Genomic DNA, 21,643 nt, shown 5'->3' with positions numbered 1-21,643 from the left:
GAAGATACTAAATATATCCCAATAATAATCAAGGGGGAGAGGGAAGTGGGTACTTAAAACTATCACTGACACTAAAGAAAAAGTAAGCTGTAAATTATGGGACTAAAGGTGGAGAAGTCTCATTTTTTTACAGCTTACTTAAAGGGTCTTAAAGGAGTGACTGCAGAGATCCCCTCTCATTCTTCTGAACTCCAGTGAATACAAGCCCAGTTGATCCAGTCTTTCTTGATATGTCAGTCCCGCCATCCCGGGAATCTGTCTGGTGAACCTTCCCTGCACTCTCTCAATAGCAAGAATGTCCTTCCTCAAGTTAGGAGACCAAAACTGTACACAATACTCCAGGTGTGGCCTCACCAAGGCCCTGTACAACTGCAGTAACACCTCCCTGCCCCTGTACTCAAATCACCTCGCTATGAAGGCCAACATGCCATTTGCTTTCTTAACCACCTGCTGTACCTGCATGCCAACCTTCAATGACTGATGTACGATGACACCCAGGTCTCGTTGCACTAATGTGTCACCATTCAGATAATAATGGATGCGTTGGTTGAAATATGCCAGAACTCTCTGGATTGTGGAGAGTTCCCAGCGGTTTGGAAAACCACAAATGTAGCACCGCTATTTAAAAAATGATGGAGGCAAAAAACAGGAAACTATAGACTAGTTAGCCTAACATCTGTTGTTGGGAAAAAGCTGGAGTCCATTATTAAGGAACGAGTAGCAGGACAAGCAGAGTCAGCATGGTTTTATGAAAGAGAACTCATGTTTGACAAATTTGCTGGAGTTCTTTGAGGATGTAATGAGCAGGGTGGTTAAGGGGGAACCAGTGGATGTGGTGTATTTGGATTTCCAGAAGACTTTCGATAAGGGGCCATATAAAAGGCTACTGCACAAGATAAAAGTTCATGGGATTGAGGGTAATATATTAGCATGGATAGAGGCTGGGTTAACTAACTGAAGACAGAGAGTTGGGATAAATGGGTCATTTTCTGTTTGGCAAATGGTGACTAGTGGGGTGCCGCAGGGATCGGCCTCAATTATTTACAATCTATATTAGTGACTTGGACGAAGGGACAGAGTGTTATGTAACCAAGTTTGCTGATGATACAAAGATGGATGGAAAGTAAATTGGAAGAGGACACATATAATCTGCAAAGGGATGTAGACAGACTAAGTAAGTGGGCTAATATTTGGCAGATGGTGTATAATGTGGGAAAGTGTGAGGTCTCCAAGTATTCCTCCGCTCACCCTCCAGAACTTCCCAGCAATATTAGTGGAAACACTGCAGTGATTATTTTAACCAGGTGTTCCTGAAGTGATAGACAATATCTTCAGCAAACACATTTCAAAATAACTGCATTCCAATATTGTAAATGTAATTTTCATCTCCCTTAGCAACCGCTGTGAAAAATTGACATAATTTACCTCCGTCTCCTGACTTTCTGATCGTGACCACCGAATACACTAAATTGGAAGCAGTTTTGGTATCATCTAAATAGGAACAGAAAGAGAAAGAACACGTAGGCTTCAATAGGATGGATTATATATAGATGACAAAGATTTCGATCGGTCGGGATGTATGGATAGACTCAAATTGCTTGATATAAATGAACTAACAGCGATAACGAACTAAGACAACATTATTAGTATCCCCAATATGAATATAGTGGCTATGATTAGGGCATTTAATTCCCATCAGTTTAACAAGAATGATATATAGCTATTAATTGTGTGTGATTTGTGGGCAATAAATATGGAATGGAGAGAAATGCCTCTTGGATCTTTACACAAAGCGGACGGTATCCTACTGGCTGCCGATTATAGGCTGGGACTGATACCGATTCCATTGACTACAATGGAACCACATATTGGGCGACAGGAACCACAGGGCATATAATGTGCACATTACTCAATAGTGCCTAATTTACACTATTGCCCAAAGTTAGAATGATCCCATTGGCTGCTGTTTCCCTATATTGTCAGAGTGATTGCCCTTCAAATGTAATTGGTTAACTCTTCAGTCCACTTGGACGACGTGGAATGTGCTACTCATGAGCAAGATCCTTCTCCTTCATTTCTAACCTGACGTGTCACAGTGTTGAGTGTGAAAAGTTTTCCGATCATCCTTCAGGTAGAATTATATGCTTTCAGCCTTACTTTAATATGTTGTCCAAGGAAAGAAATGTGTTTAAAGCGGCATATTTCCGATGTGTACACATCCTAAACATAGACAGGTCTAGATCTTTGATTTCAATGTGCAAGATTGGATAATGTTTCCAAAATGTCATTATTCATCTTCAACGATATCGATCAATTTATATTAAACATTTGTTGTCGTTGCTGCAGTTAATTGTGTCAGAGATCAATTGTAAGTGTTGCAAATAGGTGGTCATACAATGCTAAATGTAGTGAACAAATCAGTATTAGGTCTCAGAAATTGCCAATGTAGGTATAGCAAATAAATGTATAACACATTAAACCGAATCCTTAACCTTAGTAACACTTAACAGCCGAAGGCAATAGGATTTGATTAGAAGTCTCTGAGGAAGAGATAAGGAAGCCTGTATTTTGGTACAGCCACACTAGGCGTCGTATAGACTGGGGTAGAGGGTAAAATGGAACACCACAATGATGAGAGATGGACAGTTGCATATACCACTCAGAGCCAGTCTGATAAGAGTTGACAAATCAGTGTAACTTCACTGATAGCAATATACCTATTGATGATTTTGTAGGAGGGTAGCTCCTCTCCATAGCCTGTATAAATTGTACTCAAAACCTCATGTATTTCGGAGGTTTGGACTCAACCTTCCGTGCATTGCTTGTATAAAACCGGTAAACCTGAGGTTTTGTTTGTTTACTTCCGTGGTCGTTATACATTGGGAGCTGGGCGAGGTGTCGATTATCTGTATCAGTTAATCCACCCCGAGGAAGAGAAGCCTTCCTTTTACCCCAACAGACGGGTGAGGTGTCGATTATCTATATCAGGTAGTCCGCGCCGAGGGAGAGATGCCTCCTTTTTACCCCTACATTTGCAACAGTCAGGATAATTACGATGTTCCGCACAGTAGCTATCTAAAAAGTTTGTTTCCAGTTTCTCAGGATACTATGCCCGAGAGATGGAACTTACAATTCGACAATAGTGCTTTTCACATTTACAAATATTGGTACAGGGGTATCAGTCGACACAGACCCTTCCCAGCTAACTTGTCACAGTCGCATGTAAATCACTACTCGTACAGCAATGCGAGATAAACAAATTCCTCCAGTCAAGAAGAATATTTCCCTTCCTTGGGTTTCGTGCCTTGTACTACATTATAGGTTGCCTGATCAGAACTAGAAGCTGTAGAGAGAAAAATAGGTAATTGCACTCAGTGAAGTGGGACAAAAGGAAGCATTGAGATACCAGAGCCATCCTACAATGCATGATTGGAAATTTACTGTTGTGTTTACTGGTTTTAAAATGAAGCCACTAATTAAGCTGATCAATGCAAGCTGATCCACAGCATCATGAGTAAAGGGAGGATGTGTCTTGATCCCAAGCCATGGGAGGTGCTGATTTGCTTGTGTGTAAAGGGGGTGACGCTGAGCAGCACAATTGTCCCCAGGTCAGATAAAGTGATATCGGCGAGAGAACCAGTTAATAAGAACATAAGAAATAGGAGCAGGAGTAGGCCATACGGCCCCTCGAGCCTGCTCCGCCATTCAATACGATCATGGCTGATCCGATCATGGACTCGGGTCCACTTCCCTGCCCGCTCCCCATCACCCCTCATTCCCTTGTCGTTTAAGAAACTGTCCATCTCTGTATTAAATTTATTCAATGACCCAGCTTCCACAGCTCTCTGAGGCAATGAATTCCAGAGATTCACAACCCTCAGAGAAGAAATTCCTCCTCATCTTAGTTTATTCTAAGAATATGCCCTCTAGTTCTAGTCTCCCCTATCAGTGGAAACACCCTCCCTGTATCCATCTTGTCAAGCCCGCTCATAATCTTATACTTTCGATAAGATCACCTCTCATTCTTCTGAATTCCAATTAGTAGAGGCACAAACTTCTCAACCTTTCCTCATAAGTCAACCCCCTCATCTCCAGAATCAACCTAGTGAACCTTCTCTAAACGGCCACCAAAGCAAGTGCAGGCAACTCTTGTTTATCCGGATCACTTGGGGATTCGGCAATTCCGGGTAAACGAATTTTCCCGGAACGAGTTTGCATTTTAAAGTTAAAACTTTAATGAATAAATACAATCAGCTACAAACAGTAACAAGGCAGTTAAATATACAAAAGATGGACATTACCAGCATGCATGTACTTCCACCGGACTTTAATCACGGAGGGACGAACGCTGCACTGGGAGTGGCTGCAGGTGACCTCGCGGAGATTGTCCAGCTCCGGGGATCCGGAGCGCACTCTCTGGGCTGCGGTCTGTGCCTGGAACCCAGTGCCGGCACTGCCCCTGTTCCCAATATCAGCGGCCGCGAGAGACAGCGGCTGCGCAGCGTGCAGACACACACACACACCAGCAAAGCAAGGGCAGAGGAGGGTGAACTTGTGTATTCCGTTTTTAGAGTATTACGGTAGATTTTCTGAGCCCTTGCTCATGGTGAGTGTCACATTGTGCAATTGTTAGCGAATTTCCAACAGAATTTTAAATTCCGTTACAGCGGGTTTTCTATTAGATCCCGTATCTGGATGAATGAGAGTGCATTTTATATCCTTTCTGAAATATGGAAACCAAAATTGTACGCAGTAATCCAGGTGTGGCCTCACCAATACCCTGGATAACTGTAGCAAGACTTCCCCTGCTTTTATACTCCATTCCCTTTGCAATAAAGGCCAAGATTCCATTGGCCTTCCTGATCACTTGCTGTACCTGCATACTAACTTTTTTCTGCTTCATGCACAAGTACCCCCAGGTCCCGCTGCACTGTGGAACTTTGCAATGTTTCTTCATTTAAATAATAACTTGCCCTTTGATTTTTTTCTGCCAATGTGCATGACCTCACACTTCCCAAAATTATACTCTATCTGTCAAATTGCTGTCCATTCACTTAGCTTGTCTATGTCCTTTTGCGGGTTTTTTGTGTCCTCCTCATATCTTAGTATCATCAGGAAACTTGGCTACGTTACAGTGGTCCCTTCATCCAAGTCGTTAATATAGATTGTGAATAGTTGAGGCCCCAGCATTGATCCCTGCAGCACCAGAGAATGAACCATTTATCCCGACTCTCTATTTTCTGTTAGTTAGCCAATCCTCTAGCCATGTTAATATATTACCCCCAAACCTGCGAACTTTTATTTTGTGCAGTAACTTTTTCTGTGGCACTTTGTCAAATACGTTCTGGAAGTCCAAATACACCACATCCACTGGTTCCACTTTATCCACCCTGTTCATTACATCCTCAAAGAACTCCAACAAATTTGTCAAAAAATAAATCCATGCTGAATCTGCCTGACTGAATTTTGCTTTTCCAAATGTCCAGCTACTGCTTTTTTAATAATGGACTCCAACATTTTCCCAACCACAGCTGTTAGACTAACTGGTTTATAGTTTCCTGCTTTTTGTCTGCCTCCTTTTTTTAAATAGGGGCGTTACATTTGCAGTTTTCCAATCTGCTGGTACATCCCCAGAATCCAGTTAATTTTGGTAAATCACAACCAATGCATCCACAATCTCTGCTGCTACTTCTCGTAATACCCTAGGTTGAAAGCCATTGGGTCCAGGGGATTTATCTGCCTTTAGTCCCATTATCTTACTGAGTACCACCTCCTTAATGATTGTGATTGTGTTAAGTTCCTCCCCCCTTATAGCCCCTTGACTATCCACTGTTGGAATATTGTTAGTGTTGTCTACCGTAAAGACTGATACAAAATATTTGTTTAGAGTTTCTGCCATCTCCATGTTTCCTATTACTAATTCCCCTGTCTCGTCCTCCAAGGGACCAACATTTACTCGAGCCACTCTTTTCCTTTTTATGTACCTATAGAAACTCTTGCTATCTTTTTATATTTTGTGCTAATTTACTTTCATAGTCTATCTCCCCTCTCTTAATCATGTTTTTATTCGTTCTTTGCTGGCTTTTAAAAGCTTCCCAGTCTTCTGTCATCCCACTAGTTTTGGCCACTTTGTATGCCCTTGTTTTTAATTGGAAAACGTCCTTTATTTCTTTAGTAAGCCACAGATGGCTATCTTTTCTCTTACATCCTTTCCTCCTCACTGGAATACATTTTTCTTGAGAGTTCTGAAATATCTCCTTAAATGTACACCACTGTTCATCAACCCTCTTACACTTTGATCTATTTTCCCAGTCCACTTTACCCAACTCTGCCCTCAGATCTTCATAGTCTCCTTTATTTAAGCTTAGTATGCTGGTTAGAGATCCAACTTTCTCACCCTCCATCTGAATTTGAAATTCAATCAGGCTATGATCTCTCATTCCGAGGGGATCCTTTACTAGGAGATTGTTTATTAATTCTGTCTCATTACACAGGACCAGATCTAAGATAGCCTGCCCCCTGGTTGGTTCCGTTACATACTGCTCAAGGTACACGTCACTTAAGCGCTCTATGAACTCCTCCTCAAGGCTACCCTGACCAATTTGATTTGTCCAATCAATAATGAGGTTAAAATCACCCATGATTATTGCTGTTCCCTTTCTACAAGCCCCCACTATTTGCTGGTTTATGCTCCGACCAACAGAGTTGCTTCTGTTCAGGGGCCTTTACATTACGCCCACAAGTGACATTTTCCCCTTATTGTTCCTTATCTCCACCCAAACTGTTTCAACACCCTTATCATTTGAGCCAATAGCATTTTATTATTGCAGTGATTCTATCCTTTGTCAATAGAGCTACCCCACCTCCTCTCCCTTTCGGTCTGTCCTTCCGGATTGTCAAGTACCCCTGAATATTTAGTTCACAGTCCTGGTCACCTTGCAACCACGTCTCTGAAATGGCTATCAGATCATACACATTTGTCTCAATTTGTGCCGTCAACTCATCTGTTTTGTTACAAATGCAATGTGCATTTAGAGAAAGTGCCTTTAAGTTTGCTTTCTGCCCTTTTTTCCTGCTTGTTTCCTCTCTCCTTCAAATTTACTTTCTTTATTTTTGCTTTCTAATTCCAGCTTTACTCCCCTCCCTACTGAATCTATTTTCAGGTTCCCATCCCACTGCTAAGCTAGTTTAAACCCTCCCAAACAGCACTAGTACCCCCCCCCCCCTCCACCTGTGAGGATATTGGTCCAGGCTCTGTTGAGGTGCAACCGGTCCAGCTTGTGCAGGTCCCACCTCCCCGAGAAGTGGTCCCAATGCCTCAGGAAACTAAAGCCCTCCTGCCTGCACCATCTCTCCAGCCACGCTTTCATCTGCTCTATCCTCCTATTTCTGTACTCACTAGCTCGTGGCACTGGGAGTAATCCGGAGCTTACTACCTTTGAGGTCCTGTTTTTTAATCTCTCTCCTAGCTCCCTAACCTCTGCCTGCAGGACCTAATCCCTCTTCCGACCTATGTCGTTGATACCGATGTGGACTACGACCTCTGGCTAGTCACCCTCTCGCCCCAGAATGCCCTGCAGCCGCTCAGTGGCATCCGTGACCCTGGTACCAGGGAGGCAACATACTATCCTGAAGACACGTCTGCAGCTGCAGGCAGTTCTGGAGAACTCAACTCACGGAAACAATATACCCATTTTTTAACACCTCTCCTGGTGCCTGCAAAAGAAGCACTTTGTGAAACTCCCCACATCCTCACTGTCAGGCTGTGTTTCAACTGCTCATTGTCCAAGAACAACAGATACGGTGAGATTGGAACTGAATCAGGAACATTCACTACTGATTTGGGGAAAGAAAGCAGCAATGATATGAAAAAATGAGGTGATTTACTTTCTCTGTTAGGAAAGTAAATGTTGGTGCCTTAGAGGACAAGACCAGGAAATTAATAATTGGGATCATGGAGATGGTAGAATATCTGAACAAATATACTGTATCAGTCTTTACAGTAGAGGACACTAACAATATTCTGACAGTGGATAGTCATGGGGCTATAGTGGGAAAATAACTTAACACAATCATAAAGGAGGTGGTACTCAGTAAGATAATGGGACTAAAGGCAGATACATCCCCTGGACCTGATGGCTTGCATCCTAGGGTCTTTAGAGAAGTAGCGGCAGGGATTGTGGATGCATTGGTTGTAATTTACCAAAATTCCCTGGAATCTGGGGCGGTCCCATTAGTTGGGAAAACTGCAAATGTAACGCACCTATTTAAAAAAGGAGGCAGACAAAAAGCAGGAAACTATAGACCTGTTAGCCTAACAGCTGTTGTTGGGAAAATGTTGAAGTCCATTATTAAAGAAGCAGTAGCAGGACATTTGGAAAAGCAAAATTCGGTCAGGCAGAGTCAGCATGGATTTATGAAGGGGAAGTCATGTTTGACAAATTTGCTGGAGTTCTTTGATGATGTAATGAACAGGGTGGATAAAGGGGAACCAGTGGATGTGGTGTATTTGGACTTCCAGAATGCATTTGACAAGGTCATATAAAAGGTTACTGCACAAGATAAAAGTTGACAGGTTCGGGGATAATATATTAGCGTGGATAGAGGATTGGCGAACTAACAGAATACAGAGTCTGGATAAATGGTTCATTCTCTGGTTGGCAACCAGTAACTAGTGGGGTGCTGCAGGGATCAGTGCTGGGACGCCAACTATTTACAATCTATATTAACGACTTGGAAGAAGGGACCGAGTGTAAAGTAGGCAAGTTTGCTGACGATACAAAGATGGGAGGAAAATCAATGTAAGAGGAGGACACAAAACATCTGCAAAAAGACATAGACGTGCTAATTGAGTGCGCAAAAATTTGGCAGATGGAGTATAATGTTGGAAAGTGTGAGGTCATGCACTTTGGCAGAAAAAACCAAGTGCAAAGTTATTATTTAAATTGAGAAAGATTGCAAAATGTTGCAGTACAGCGGCACCTGGGGGGACTTGTGTGTGAAACACAAAAGGATAGTATGCAGATATAGAAAGTGATCAGGAAGGCCAATGGTATCTTGGCCTTCATTGCAAACGGGATGGAGTATAAAAGCAGGAAGTCTCATTACAGCTATCTCAAATATTGGTGAGGCCACACCTAGAATACTGCTTGCAGTTTTAGTTTCCATAATTACAAAAGGATATACTTGCTTTGGAGGTAGTTCAGAGAAGGTTCACTCGGTTGAATCCAGGGATGAGGGGGTTTCCACTGATGGGGGAGACTAGAACTGCAGGGCATGATCTTAGAATAAGGGGCCGCCCAATTAAAACAGAGATGAGGAGAAATTTCTTCTCTGCGGGTTGTAAATTTGTGGAATTCACTGCCTGAGAGAGCTGTGGAAGCAGGGACATTGAAAAAATTTAAGACAGAAATAAGCAGTTTATCAAATGAGAAGGGGATAAGGGATTATGGGGAGCGGTCGGGGAAGTGGGGCTGAGTCCATGATCAGATCAGCGATGATCTTATTGAATGGCGGAGCAGGCTCGAGGGGCCACATGGCCTACCCCTGTTCCTATTTCTTATGTTCTTATTATTTCACGCTGTACACACACAGCCTTTGAATGGCCTCTCCCTTCTCCCTCTTACATCATGGGCCCAAGTTTCGGGCCGCGCCGTGGATGCCCATTTTTTCGCGCCAGAAAGAGCGCCTAAAAAAAATTACCCATTCTCTGGCTCCCTGCAGGCCCTCTGCAGCTGGACGCGGCGCAGCACGAGCTGTGGGGGGCGGAGCCAGGTCCCTGCGCTGAAAACAGTGCCGCATGTGCAGTAGCCACAGGCGCCCAAAACTGTGGGAGGGGCCCGAAGCACGCAGCCCCTAGCCCTGGCCGATTGGCCTTACTGGGGCTGTGTGGATAAGACTCCTCCCACCCTGACCGGACCTGACCTGACCCCCCCTCCTGACCCCTGCCCCCCCCCCCGGCGACCCGACCTCTGCGACTCTCCCAACCCCCCCCCACCGGACCTCCACGACTCCCACCCCACGACTTGCCCCCCCCCGGATCTCCACGACTCTTCCCCACCCCCCCTAACCCCGGACCTCCGCGACTCTTCCCCACCCCCCACCCCCAACCCCGGACCACCGCGACTCTATCCACCCCACCCCGGACCTCCGCGACTCTCCCCCCCCGGACCTCCGCCGTGACCCCCCCGCCATCCCCACCCCCCACCCCCCCGAGACCCGACGCCACCTACCTGTAAATCCAGCCCGAAGTCTTGGGCCCAGCTGTTCAGCCTCCTTCTCTCCCTTCCTCCCCCCCCCCACTCTCCTTCCTTCCCTCCCTCCCTCCTCGCTCCTTCCCTCCTCTCTCCTTCCTTCTCTCCCTCCCTCCTCTCTCCTTCCCTCCCTCTCTCCTCTCTCCTTCCCTCCCTCCCTCCTCGCTCATTCCCTCCCTCCTTCCCTCCCTCCCTCCATCCTCTCTCCTTCCCTCACTCCCTCCATCCGCTCTCCTTCCCTCCCTCCTCTCTCCTTCCCTCCCTCCTCTCTCCTTCCCTCCCTCCATCCTCTCTCCTTCCCTCCCTCCATCCTCTCTCCTTCCTTCCCTCCCTCCATCCTCTCTCCTTCCTTCCCTTGCTCCATCCTGTCTCCTTCCCTCACTCCCTCCAATCTCTCTCCTTCCCTCACTCCATCCTCTCTTTCTCCCCCTCTTCCCCCCTTCTCCTCCTCCTTCTCCTCCTCCCCCCTGCTCCTCCTCATCCTGCCCGCCACCCCCCTCCTCCCCCAACCCACCCCCCTCTTCCCCCACCCCCCACCCCACACCTCTTCCCCCACCCTACTTCCCCCACCTCTTCCTCCACCCCCCACCCCACCCCCCACCCCTCTTCCCCTTCTCCGCCCCCACCCCCTTCTCCCACTCCCTACCCCCTTCTCCCCCTCCCCACCCAAATTATCCCCCTCCCCACCCACCTTCTCTCCCTCCCCTCGCTGTCAGAAACACAGACACTGACAGACAGAGAGTGGGAAAAACACACACAGAAAGACAGAGAGATAGAGCCACTGACAGAGACACACTGGGGGGGCCTTCCCAGCACGCTGTTGGTGGACTCCCGGTGCTGCAGTCGGTAAGAAGAAACTGTTTTGTTTATTGATTTTTTAAATTTTATTTAATTTTTATTAATTTATTTTGATTGATTTATTGGTTGATTTATTCATGTATTTATCATTTATTATTGATGATGGCTCTTTATATGTAAAACTGAAGTGTTTAATGTTTGTAAACTTCCCTTTAAAACCCCCCCCACCCCATTCCCTACGCCTAATTTGTAACCTACGCCTGATTTTCTAAAGTGTACACAAAGTTTTTTCGAACGTCCAAAAATCTTCACTTACTCCATTCTAAGTTAGATTGGAGTAAGTTTTCACTGCCTAAACTTTGAAAACAGGCGTAAGTGGCCGGACACGCCCACTTTTAAAAAAAAATTCTGTTCCAAAGTGAAACTGTTCTAACTGACTAGAACTGGAGCAAACGAAATGCCGAGAATTCAAATTTCTAAGATATTCTATTCTAAACCAGCTGCTCCAAAAAAACAGGAGCAACTCAGGCCGAAACTTGGCCCCTATGTTCCGGAACTAATTCCTGCTCCACTCTGCCTCTTCCCCAGAGCTCCCAACGGAACTAAACCAGGAACGTCACTACTAGTTTGGAGAGAGAAAGCAGCAAATTGAAGATTCTGCCCATTCTGTCTCCCTTACCCTGGACACACGCTGTCCACACACAGCCCGAGAATGGCCTCTCACTTCCCCCACTCACACCACGCACTGAGACTGGTTCTTGGTCCACTCTGCCCCTTACACACAACCCCCGACTCCCCCTGAACTCCCCCCGGACTCAATGCCCAATTGCGGACACGCTCCCAAAGCGCTGCGCAGCTGTAAGGAGGCTGCTGCTCACTACCTTACCCCAGGGCTGCAGTGTTTCCATTCCTAGCTGTTTTAAACCATCTTCTTCTGCTCACTGAGTGAATGGCGGTCACAGGCAAGGCTGCGGGAGGGGAGGGCACATGCGCTCTTCTGCTCACTGGAAATCGACACCGCGGTAAAAATCAAAGTGCACTTTTCCCAATTTACTTTTATCCGAATCTGAGCAATGGAACTGGGCCTGGGGGGAAAGGATAGAGAATGATTAAAGCTGGGAGCCTTGTCCCTTGGAGATGATCAATTTGGGATCATTCCTTGCAGGGTGTTTCTCTCCATGAGCCCGTCTTCACAAAGCAATCCTGCAGCAACATCAGAGGGATGAGGGAGTAGGAGTGCTTGCTGGGATCGTGCAGGAGTTAATATCTGACAGAAACAGTCCGAGATCAGTTTAATTATAGTAAAACACTCGGTCACTGAGAGTAAGACCGAGCGGTCCTGAGCTGCAAGATTGCAGAGATTACAACAGGCAAGCGAGGGTTAAATGTAGGCCATTGTTTCTCTCACTCTCTGACACTGTCCCGCAGTGTGGGATTAATAATGTGTCTGTCTCTGTTACAATATCAGTGAGAGTGGAGACTGCATCTTCTGTCTCTCCAATGGGAACTTTCAGGAAATACGGGGCTTCACAGGTCAGTCTGGAAATGATACTGTGCATGTCGTTCTGTGTCTCACCGCCCTACCTCGCAGTCTCCTGTCTCTTGCTCAGCACTCTCCCCTCTCTCTGTCTCTCTGTTGCTATCCGCTCTCTCTTGTACTGGTTGTGAAGGCAGATACTGTTATTTAGCGTCATGTGGAAATACTGTTGGAAGTGTAAGACCGATAATGTCTCTGTTTCTCTCTCTGGTGCAATACGTGAAGGTGTGGCACGGTTACTGAGCGTAATATGGGACATTAATACAAAGTGTAAGCCTGATACTACGTCTGTCTCTGTCTTTTCCACTGGTGATGTACATCAATGTGATACAATTATTGAGCGTAATATGGAGACACAGTTTGGGAGTTTAAGACTGACACTGTGTCTGTCTCTCTGTCACTCTCTCTGATAGCCATCTCTCGGCGTTGAGTATGGGATGGACAGGACACAAGTTACTGTTATATGTCTCTCACTTTTGGAGGAGGGAGATAAAGAGAGGCCGCAGGGGCGGTAAGCACATCCTTTGTATTTTCATGTTACTCAAACATATTTCTGCACTCTAACAATATAACAACTTAAAGCAGAGATGGCTAAACCAGCCACAGCTGTGATTGGCTCCTGCCCCTGACTCTGGGAACAGACACTGTGAGGAGCGCCGGCCTCAGAGTGTTTAACACTTTCTGAGCTGGGAAACTACAACTGACCCGAGAATCGGCAGCACAGCCGAGCGGAGAGGAAAACCTGTGCTGGGAACTGTAAATCTGGGAACAGTTTGTGTGTGAATGTGCAGATTTCAACATTGTGTGAGTGAGAGTGTTTTAAAGGGGCGGGCGGGTTAGACTAATGTCACTGTGTTTGTGTGTCCACTCTCATCGCCGGATTTCAGAGTTACTCTTGTGTAAAATTTAAAGATTTCTCTGTCACAGGATCGCCCTGCTGCCCTGCTAAGGCCTGAAACGGGAATTAAACAGAAAGTTTGATTTGATTATAAATTTCAGTCGAAAAAGAGAGAAAATATCTGCGATCGGCTGAGAGAGCGCGACCAGTGCAGCAATGAAACGGGTTTCAATTGAAATTGCTGCCTTCAATTCGGATGAAACTTTCTTGAAAGCAAACATCCTGGTCTTGGGGACGGAAAGAGGCCAGTCTTTCACACTTTATCTGTCACTTTCTGGTACATGTTTCAGTGTGTGATTGACAGGTGTATGCAGGACAGACACTGCCACTCACTCTCTGGCATTGTGTGTCAGTGTGGGGTTGTCAGGTGTGTATAGGACAGACACTGCCACTCACTCTCTGGTACTGTGTGTCAGTGTGTGATTGACAGGTGTATATAGGACAGACACTGTCACTCACTCTCTGGTACAGTGTTTCAGTATGGGGTTGACAAGTGTGTATAGGACAGACGCTGCCACTCACTCTCTGGTACTGTGTGTCAGTGTGGGATTGACAGGTGTGTATAGCACAGACACTGCCACTCACTCTTTGGTATTGTGTGTCAGTGTGTGATTGACAGATGTGTATAGGACAGACACTGTCACTCACTCTGGTACTGTGCGTCAGTGTAGGGTGCAGGTATGTATAGGACAGACATTGCCACTCACTCTCTGGTACTGTGTGTCAGTGTGAGATTGACAGGTGTGTATAGGACAGACACTGCCACTCACTCTCTGGTCATACATATCAGTTGGGAATTGTTGTTGACTATAGGAGGGATACTGTACCTGTCAGTCTCTGTTACTGTGTGACAGAGTTTGATTTTCAGTTGAATGCAGTATATAGGGCAGAGTTGCCAAATTGGACTGGGAAAACAGATTAAGTGTAGGAAAGTTGATGAACAGTGGCGTACATTTAAAGAGATATTTCACAACAATCAAGAAAAACATATTCCAGTAAGGAGGAAAGGGTGCAAGAGAAAAGAAAGCAATCTGTGGCTAACTAAATAAGTAAAGTACGGTATCCGATTAAAAACAAGTGCATACAAAGTGGCCAAAACTAGTGGGAGGAGAGAAGATTGGGAAGCTTTTAGAATCCAGCAAAGAATGACTAAAAAATGATTAAGAAATTGAAGATAGACTATGAAAGTTAACTAGCAAAAATTTAAAAACAGATAGCAAGAGTTTTTATACGTATATAAAAAGGAAAAGAGTGGCTAAAGTAAATGTTGGTCCCTTAGAGGACGAGACCGGGGAATTAGTAATGGGGAACATGGAGATGGCAGAAACTCTGAACAAGTATTTTGTAACAGTTGTTATGGGAGAGGAAACTAACAATATTCAAACAGTGGATAGTCAAGGGGCTATAAGAGGGGAGGAACTTAACACAATCACAATCACTAAGGAGGTGGTACTCAGTAAGATAATAGGATTAAAGGCAGATAAATACCCTAGACCTGATGGATTGCATCCTCGGGTCTTAAGAGAAGTAGCGGTAGGGATTGTGGATGCATTGGTTGCAATTTACCAAAATTCCCTGGGTTCTGGTGAGGTCCTAGCAGATTGGAACACTGCAAATTTAACGCCCCTATTCAAAAAAGGAGGCAGACAAAAATCAGGAAACTATAGACCAGTTAGTCTAACATCTGTTGTTGGGAAAATGTTGGAGTCCATTATTAAAGAAGCAGTAACAGGACATTTGGAAAAGCAAAATTTGGTCAGGTAGAGTCAGCATGGATTTATGAAGGGGATTTCATGTTTGATAAATTTGCTGGAATTCTTTAAGGATGTAATGAACAGGGTGGATAAAAGAGAACCAGTGGATGTGGTGTATTTGGAATTCCAGAAGGCATTTGACAAGCTACCACACAAACGTTTACTGCACAAAATAAAAGTTCACGGTGTTGGGGGTAATATATTAGCATGGATAGAAGATTGGCTAACAACCAGAAAACAGAGAGTCGGGATAAATGGTTCATTCTCTGATTGGCAATCAGTAACGTGTGGGCTACCGCAGGGATCAGTGCTGGGACCCCAAATATGTACAATCTATGTTAATGACTTGGAAGAATGGACTGAGTGTAACGTAGCCAAGTTTGCTGACAAAACAAAGATGGGAGGAAAAGCAATTTGTGAGGAGGACATAACAAAGCTGCAAAAGGACATAGACAGGCTAAGTGGGTGGGCAAAAATTTAGTCGATGGAATATAATTTTGGAAAGTGTGATGTCATGCACTTGGCAGAAAAAAATCGAAGAGCAAGTTATTATTTAAATGTAAAAAGATTGCAAAATGCTGCAGTACAGTGGGACCTGGGGGGTACTTGTGCATGAAAAACAGAAGGATATTATGCAGGTTCAGCATGTGATCAGGAAGGCCAATGGAATCTTCGCCTTTATTGCAAAGGGGATGGAGTATAAAAGCAGGGAAGTCTTGTTACATCTATAAAGGGTATTGCTGAGGCCACAAGCTGGAATACTGCATGCTGTTTTGGTTTCCATATTTAAGAAATGATATGCTTGCTTTGGAGGCAGTTCAAGGAAGGTTCACTTGGTTGATTCCGGGGATGAGGGAGTTGACTAATGAGGAAAGGTCGAGTAGGTTGGGCCTCTACTCATTGGAATTCAGAAGAATGAGAGATGACCTTATCGAAACGTATAAGATTATGAGGGGGCTTGCCAAGGTGGATGCCAAGAGGATGTTTCCACTGATGGGGGAGACTAGAACTAGAGGGCATGATCTTAGAATAAGGGGCCGCCCATTTAGAACTGAGACGAGGAGACATTTCTTCTCTCAGAGGGTTGTCAATCTGTGGAATTTGCTGCCTCAGAGATCTGTGGAAGCTGGGACAGCAAATAAATTAACACAGAAATAGAGCGTTTCTTAAATGATAAGGGTTTATTGGGAGCGGGCGGGGAAGTTGAGCTCATTCCATGATCAGATCAGCCATGATCTTAATGAATGGCGGAGCAGGCTCGAGGTGCCTTATGGCCTACTCCTGTTCCTATTTCTTATGTTCTTATACTTTAACTCCCAATCTCAAATACAGTGTCAACAATTTAACTGATAGCCTATCTGTCACTCTCTGGTACTGTGTGTCAGTGTGTGATTGACTGCTGAATATGTGATCGACACTGTGCCTCTCATTTTCTGCTACTGTGAGGCAGAGTTGGATTGACAGGTGAGTGTAGGATAGATACTGCCTCTCTCATTCTCTGACACTATGTGACAGGTGGGTGTTGGACAGATACTGCCTGTCTCATTCTCTTACACTATGTGACAGATTTTGATTGACAGGCGAGTGTTGGAGGGACACTGCCACTTTCAAACTCCGGGGCAGTATCAGTGTGGGACTGACTGTTGATTATAGGATAGATACTGATACTTTCACTCTCTGATCCATTGACAGGGAAATATAGAATTAATGTTGAGGGTATCTGGTACAGGAGTGTGGTATTGACTCTGTATCTGTCCATCTCTGGAATGTGGATGAGGGTTTTACTCTGTGTCAGTTCAGATCATAAGAACATAATAACATAAGAATTAGGAACAGGAGTAGGCCATCTAGCCCGTCGAGCCTGCTCCGCCATTCAACAAGATCATGGCTGATCTGGCCGTGGACTCAGCTCTTCTTACCCGCCCACTCCCCATAACCCTTAATTCCCTTATTGGTTAAAAATCTATCTATCTGTGATTTCAATATATTCAATGAGCTAGCCCAAACTTCTTCCTTGGCAGAGAATTTCACATATTCACAACCCTCTGCGAGAAGAAATTCATTCTCAACTCAGTTTTAAATTGACTCGCCCGTGTTTTTGGGCTGTGCCCCCTTGTTCTAGTCTCCCCGACCAGTGGAAACTACCTCTCTGCCTCTATTCTGTCTATCCCATTCATTATTTTAAATGTTTCTATAAGATTACCCCTCATCCTTCTGAACTCCAACTAGTAAAGACCCAGTATACTCAATCTATCATCATAAATTAACCCCTCATCTCCGGAATCAGCCTACTGAATCGTCTCTGTACCCCCTCCAAAGCTAGTATATTCTTCCTTAAGTATGGTGACCAAAACTGCAAGCAGTACTCCAGTTGCGGCCTCACCAATATACTGTACAGTTGCAGCAGGACCTCCCTGCTTTTGTACTCCATCCCTCTCGCAATGAAGGCCAACATTCCATTTGCCTTCCTGATTACCTGCTGCACCTGCAAACTAACGTTTTGGGATTCATGCACAAGGACCCCCAGGTCCCTCTGCACCGCAGCATATTGTAATTTCTTCCCATTCAAATAAAATTCCCTTTTACTGTATTTTTTCCTCACATTTTCCGACATTGTATTCCATCTGCCAAACCTTAGCCCATTCGCTTAACCTATCTAAATCTCTCTGCAGCCTCTCTGTGTCCTCTACATAACCCGCTTTCCCACTAATCTTTGTGTCATTTACAAATTTTGTTACACTACACTCTGTCCCCTCTTCCAGGTCATCTATGAATATTGTAAACAGTTGTGGTCCCAGCACCGATCCCTGTGGCACACCACTAACCACTGATTTCCAACCCGAAAAGGACCCATTTATCCTGACTCTGTGCTTTCTGTTAGCCAGCCAATTCTCAATCGATGCTAATACATTTCCTCTGACTCCACGTACATTTATCTTCCGCAGTAACCTTTTGTGTGGCACCTTATCGAATGCCTTTTGGAAATCTAAATACATCACATCCATCGGTACACCTCTATCCACCATGCTCGTTATGTCCTCAAAAGATCACTTAGGGACTGACTGCTTCTGCTGCCTCTGGCAGTAGGATTGAGGCCAGTTCTGTGTCTCTGCGCGCTGCGAGTGATAATCTACTTACTGTCTGAGAAGGAGCTGCCTGCACTGTTCCTTTTGTTCTGGATGGAGGAGGAAAGATGACATTTTTTTAGACTGGTTCAAGAATTTTGCTCTGAGAATAATAATATGAGAACATTATTAGTTCCAAGATATGGATGCGGGGGAGAATATGATGTATCTGAAAGAGCAACAATGTATCTCTGGATCACCAGCAACATGGTCCTGGAGAACTCAGCTCACCGAAACAATATAACCGGTCTTTAAAATATCTTCTCCCATACTCCTCTCCTGGTGCCTGCAATCGATGCACTTTGTGAAACTCCTCACATCCTCACTGTCAGGCTGTGTTTCCACTGCTCACTGTCCAAGAACAACAGACACGGTGAGATTGGAACTGAATCAGGAACATTCACTGCTGATTTGGGGAAAGAAAGCAGCAATGATTTGAAAGACGAGGTGATTTACTTTCTCTGTTACCTTACACTGTTCACACACAGCTTGAGAATGGCCTCTCGCTTCCCCCACTCACACCACACAATTAGACTGGTTTTTGCTCCATTCTGCCTCTTGCACACAGCCCCTGACTCCCCCTGAACTCCCCGCGGACTCAATGCCGATCTCTGAGCCCATCTGCGGACACGCTCCCAAAGCGCTGCACTGCTTTAAGGAGGCTGCTGCTCGCTGCCTGACCCCGGGACCGCGGTGTCTCCATTCCTGGCTGTTTTAAACCATTTTCTACCGCTCACTGAGTGAATGGCGATCACAGGCTGGGGGAGGGGAGCGTGCATGTGCTCTTCTGCTCACTGGGAAATGACACAGTGGGTGGGGCTGAACTGCGCATGCGCAGCTGTCTGCACTAATTCAGCCTACAAAAACCAAATTTACTTTTATTAGAATCTGAGCAAAGTAACTGGGCCTGGGGGGAAAGGTCAGAGAATGATTAAAGCTGGGGGCCTTTTCCCTTGGAAATGCTCACTTTGGGATCATTCTGTGCAGGGTATTTCTCTCCATGAGCCCGTCTCCACAAAGCAATCCTGCAGAAACATCAGAGGGACGAGGGAGTGGGCGTGTTTGCTGGGACCGTGCAGGAGTTAATATCTGACAGAAACAGTCTGAGATCAGTTTAATTAGAGTAAAACACTCAGTAACTGAGAGTAATACCGAAGTGGATAATCAAGGGGCTATCGCGGGGGAGGAACAATCACTGTCACTAATGAAGTATTACTCGGTAAAATAACGGGACTAAAGGCAGACAAGTTACCTGGACCTGATAGCTCACATCCCAGGGTCTTAAGAGACGTGGAAGTAGAGATAGTGGATGCACTAGTTGTAATCTGCCAACATTTCCTGAATTCTGGGACGGTCCCAATTGATCAGAAAACCGCAAATGTAATGCCTCGATTTAAAAAAGGAGGCAGACAAAAAGCAGGAAACTATTGATCAGTTAGCCTAACATCTGTCATTGCAAAAATGCTGGAGTCTGTTATTAAGGAAGCAGTAGTGGCACATTTGAAAAAGCATGATTCAATCAAGCAGAGAAATCATTTTTGACAAATTTGCTGGAGTTCTTTGGGGATGTAATGAGCAGGGTGGATAAGGGGGAAGCAGTGGATGTGGTGTATTTGGATTTCCAGAAGGCATTTGATAAGGTGCCACATAATAGATTACTGCACAAGATAAAAGTTCACGGGGTTGGGAGAAGAATTTTAGCATGGCTAAAGAATTGGTTAACTAACAGAAAACAGAGAGTCGGGATAAATGGGCCATTTTCCGGTTGTCAAATGGTGACTAGTGGGGTGCAGCAGGGATCAGTGCAGGGTCATCAACTATTTACAATCTATATTAATGATTTGGATTTAAGGACTGAGTTTAACGTAGCCAAGTTTGCTGATGATACAAAGATGGGTGGGAAAGCAAACTGTGAGGACACAAAAAATTTGCAAAGGGATATAGAAAAGGCTAAATGAGTGGGCAAAAATTTGCCAGATTTAGTATAATGTGAGAAAATGTGAGGATATCCACTTTGGCAGAAATAATAGAAAAACAAATTATAATTTATATGGAGAAAAATTGCAAAGTGCTTCAGCACAGAGAGACCTGGGGGTCTTTTGCATAAAACACAAAAAGTTAGTACAGGTATGCAGCTACAGCAAGTAATCAGGCAAATGGAATGTTGGCCTTTATTGCAAGGGGTATAGAGTAAAAAAGCAGAGATGTAAGCTGCAACTGTACACAGGAAATATCGCATGCAGTTTTGGTCTGCGTATTTAAGGAAGGATATACTTGCATTGGAGGCTGTTCAGAGGTTGATTCTGGAAATGAGGGGGTTGTCTTTTGAGGATAGGTTGATTAGGTTGGGCCGATACACATTGGAATTCAGAAGAATGAGAAGCAATTTTATTGAAACATAAGATAATGAGGGGCTGGACAAGGTGGATGCAGAAAGAATATTTCCTCTCAAAGGCGAAACTAAAACTAGGGAGCATAGTCTCAGAATAAGAGGCCACCCATCTAAAACAGAGATGAGGAGAAATTTCTTCACTCAGAGGGTGTAACACTGTGGAATGCTCTGCCCCAGAGAGCTGTGGAGGCTAGTCATTGAATATATTTAATTCACAGATCGACAGATTTTTGTGTGATAAGGGAATTAAGGGTTATGGGAAGTGGGCAGGGAAGTGGAGCTGAGTCCGTGATCAGATCAGCCATGATGTTATTGAATGGCACAGCAGACTCCAGGGGCCAAATGGCCTTCTCCTATTTCTTATGAGATAATAACCCTGGGACTGTTCACGGGGATTCCAACTCTGGGACTGTACATGGGGATTCTAACTCTGGTAGTGAATACCTCTGGGGTTTTCCTGTTACAATTGCCTGAGACGTAAACTGTAAGCTTAGCACTGAGCAGCGCCTTTCGGAGAGATGGTGAGAAATGCGAGATGTCGAGAGTGAGAATAAAATAACTAAGTTGTTGCTTTACCAATGAGGACCGGTTGGAAACAGACACTGACGCAACTCACCTTCACTGAATCAAGATGGCGGAGCACTGAACTTACCTTCCTGTACAAAGATGGCCGCCGTTACCCTGGGCCTGAGACCGGGAGAAAGCCTCGGGGATGTAGTCGCCGATATTCACGTTATTATTCCGGGCTTGAAGCGGGCATCAGTTGTTTATAAAGCCTCCCCGGCTACCCGTTGGTCCATTACTATCCTCCGGCCAGCTGAAAATCGGCTCTTTTGTGGAGCAGATGTTAGTGTGTACGCTCCGCCTTTACACGCCCCGCGCATGC

The 21,643-nt window shown here is 45.0% G+C and overlaps 1 protein-coding gene and 1 long non-coding RNA gene across 7 annotated transcripts in view; one reads left to right on the top strand and one right to left on the bottom strand.

Annotated features, from left to right (window-relative positions):
• LOC139229893 (zinc finger protein 664-like) overlaps positions 1–21,623 on the bottom strand; it is a 55,498-nt gene extending 33,875 nt beyond the window's left edge. For 2 of the 6 annotated variants that reach the window (XM_070861530.1, XM_070861528.1), the window contains exons 1-4: positions 21,410–21,623; positions 18,597–18,716; positions 18,379–18,468; positions 1,426–1,491 (exon numbers count right to left, since the gene is read on the bottom strand). The gene's annotated coding sequence lies outside the window, so the exon portion shown is untranslated. Of the gene's footprint in view, positions 1–1,425; positions 1,492–11,937; positions 12,044–18,378; positions 18,469–18,596; positions 18,772–21,409 lie in introns of those variants that run through there. The other 4 variants (XM_070861529.1, XM_070861531.1, XM_070861532.1 and 1 more) reach the window with 4 other exon arrangements.
• LOC139229914 (uncharacterized) overlaps positions 13,073–21,643 on the top strand; it is a 31,424-nt gene continuing 22,853 nt past the window's right edge. Inside the window, exon 1 of the long non-coding RNA XR_011587863.1 lies at positions 13,073–13,099. This is a non-coding gene — a long non-coding RNA (uncharacterized lncRNA). The remainder of the gene's footprint in view (positions 13,100–21,643) is intronic.

Source organism: Pristiophorus japonicus, chromosome 19, assembly GCF_044704955.1.
Source record: "Pristiophorus japonicus isolate sPriJap1 chromosome 19, sPriJap1.hap1, whole genome shotgun sequence".
NCBI classification, from domain to species: Eukaryota; Metazoa; Chordata; class Chondrichthyes; family Pristiophoridae; genus Pristiophorus; species Pristiophorus japonicus.
This window is presented reverse-complemented; position numbering and strand designations above follow the sequence as displayed.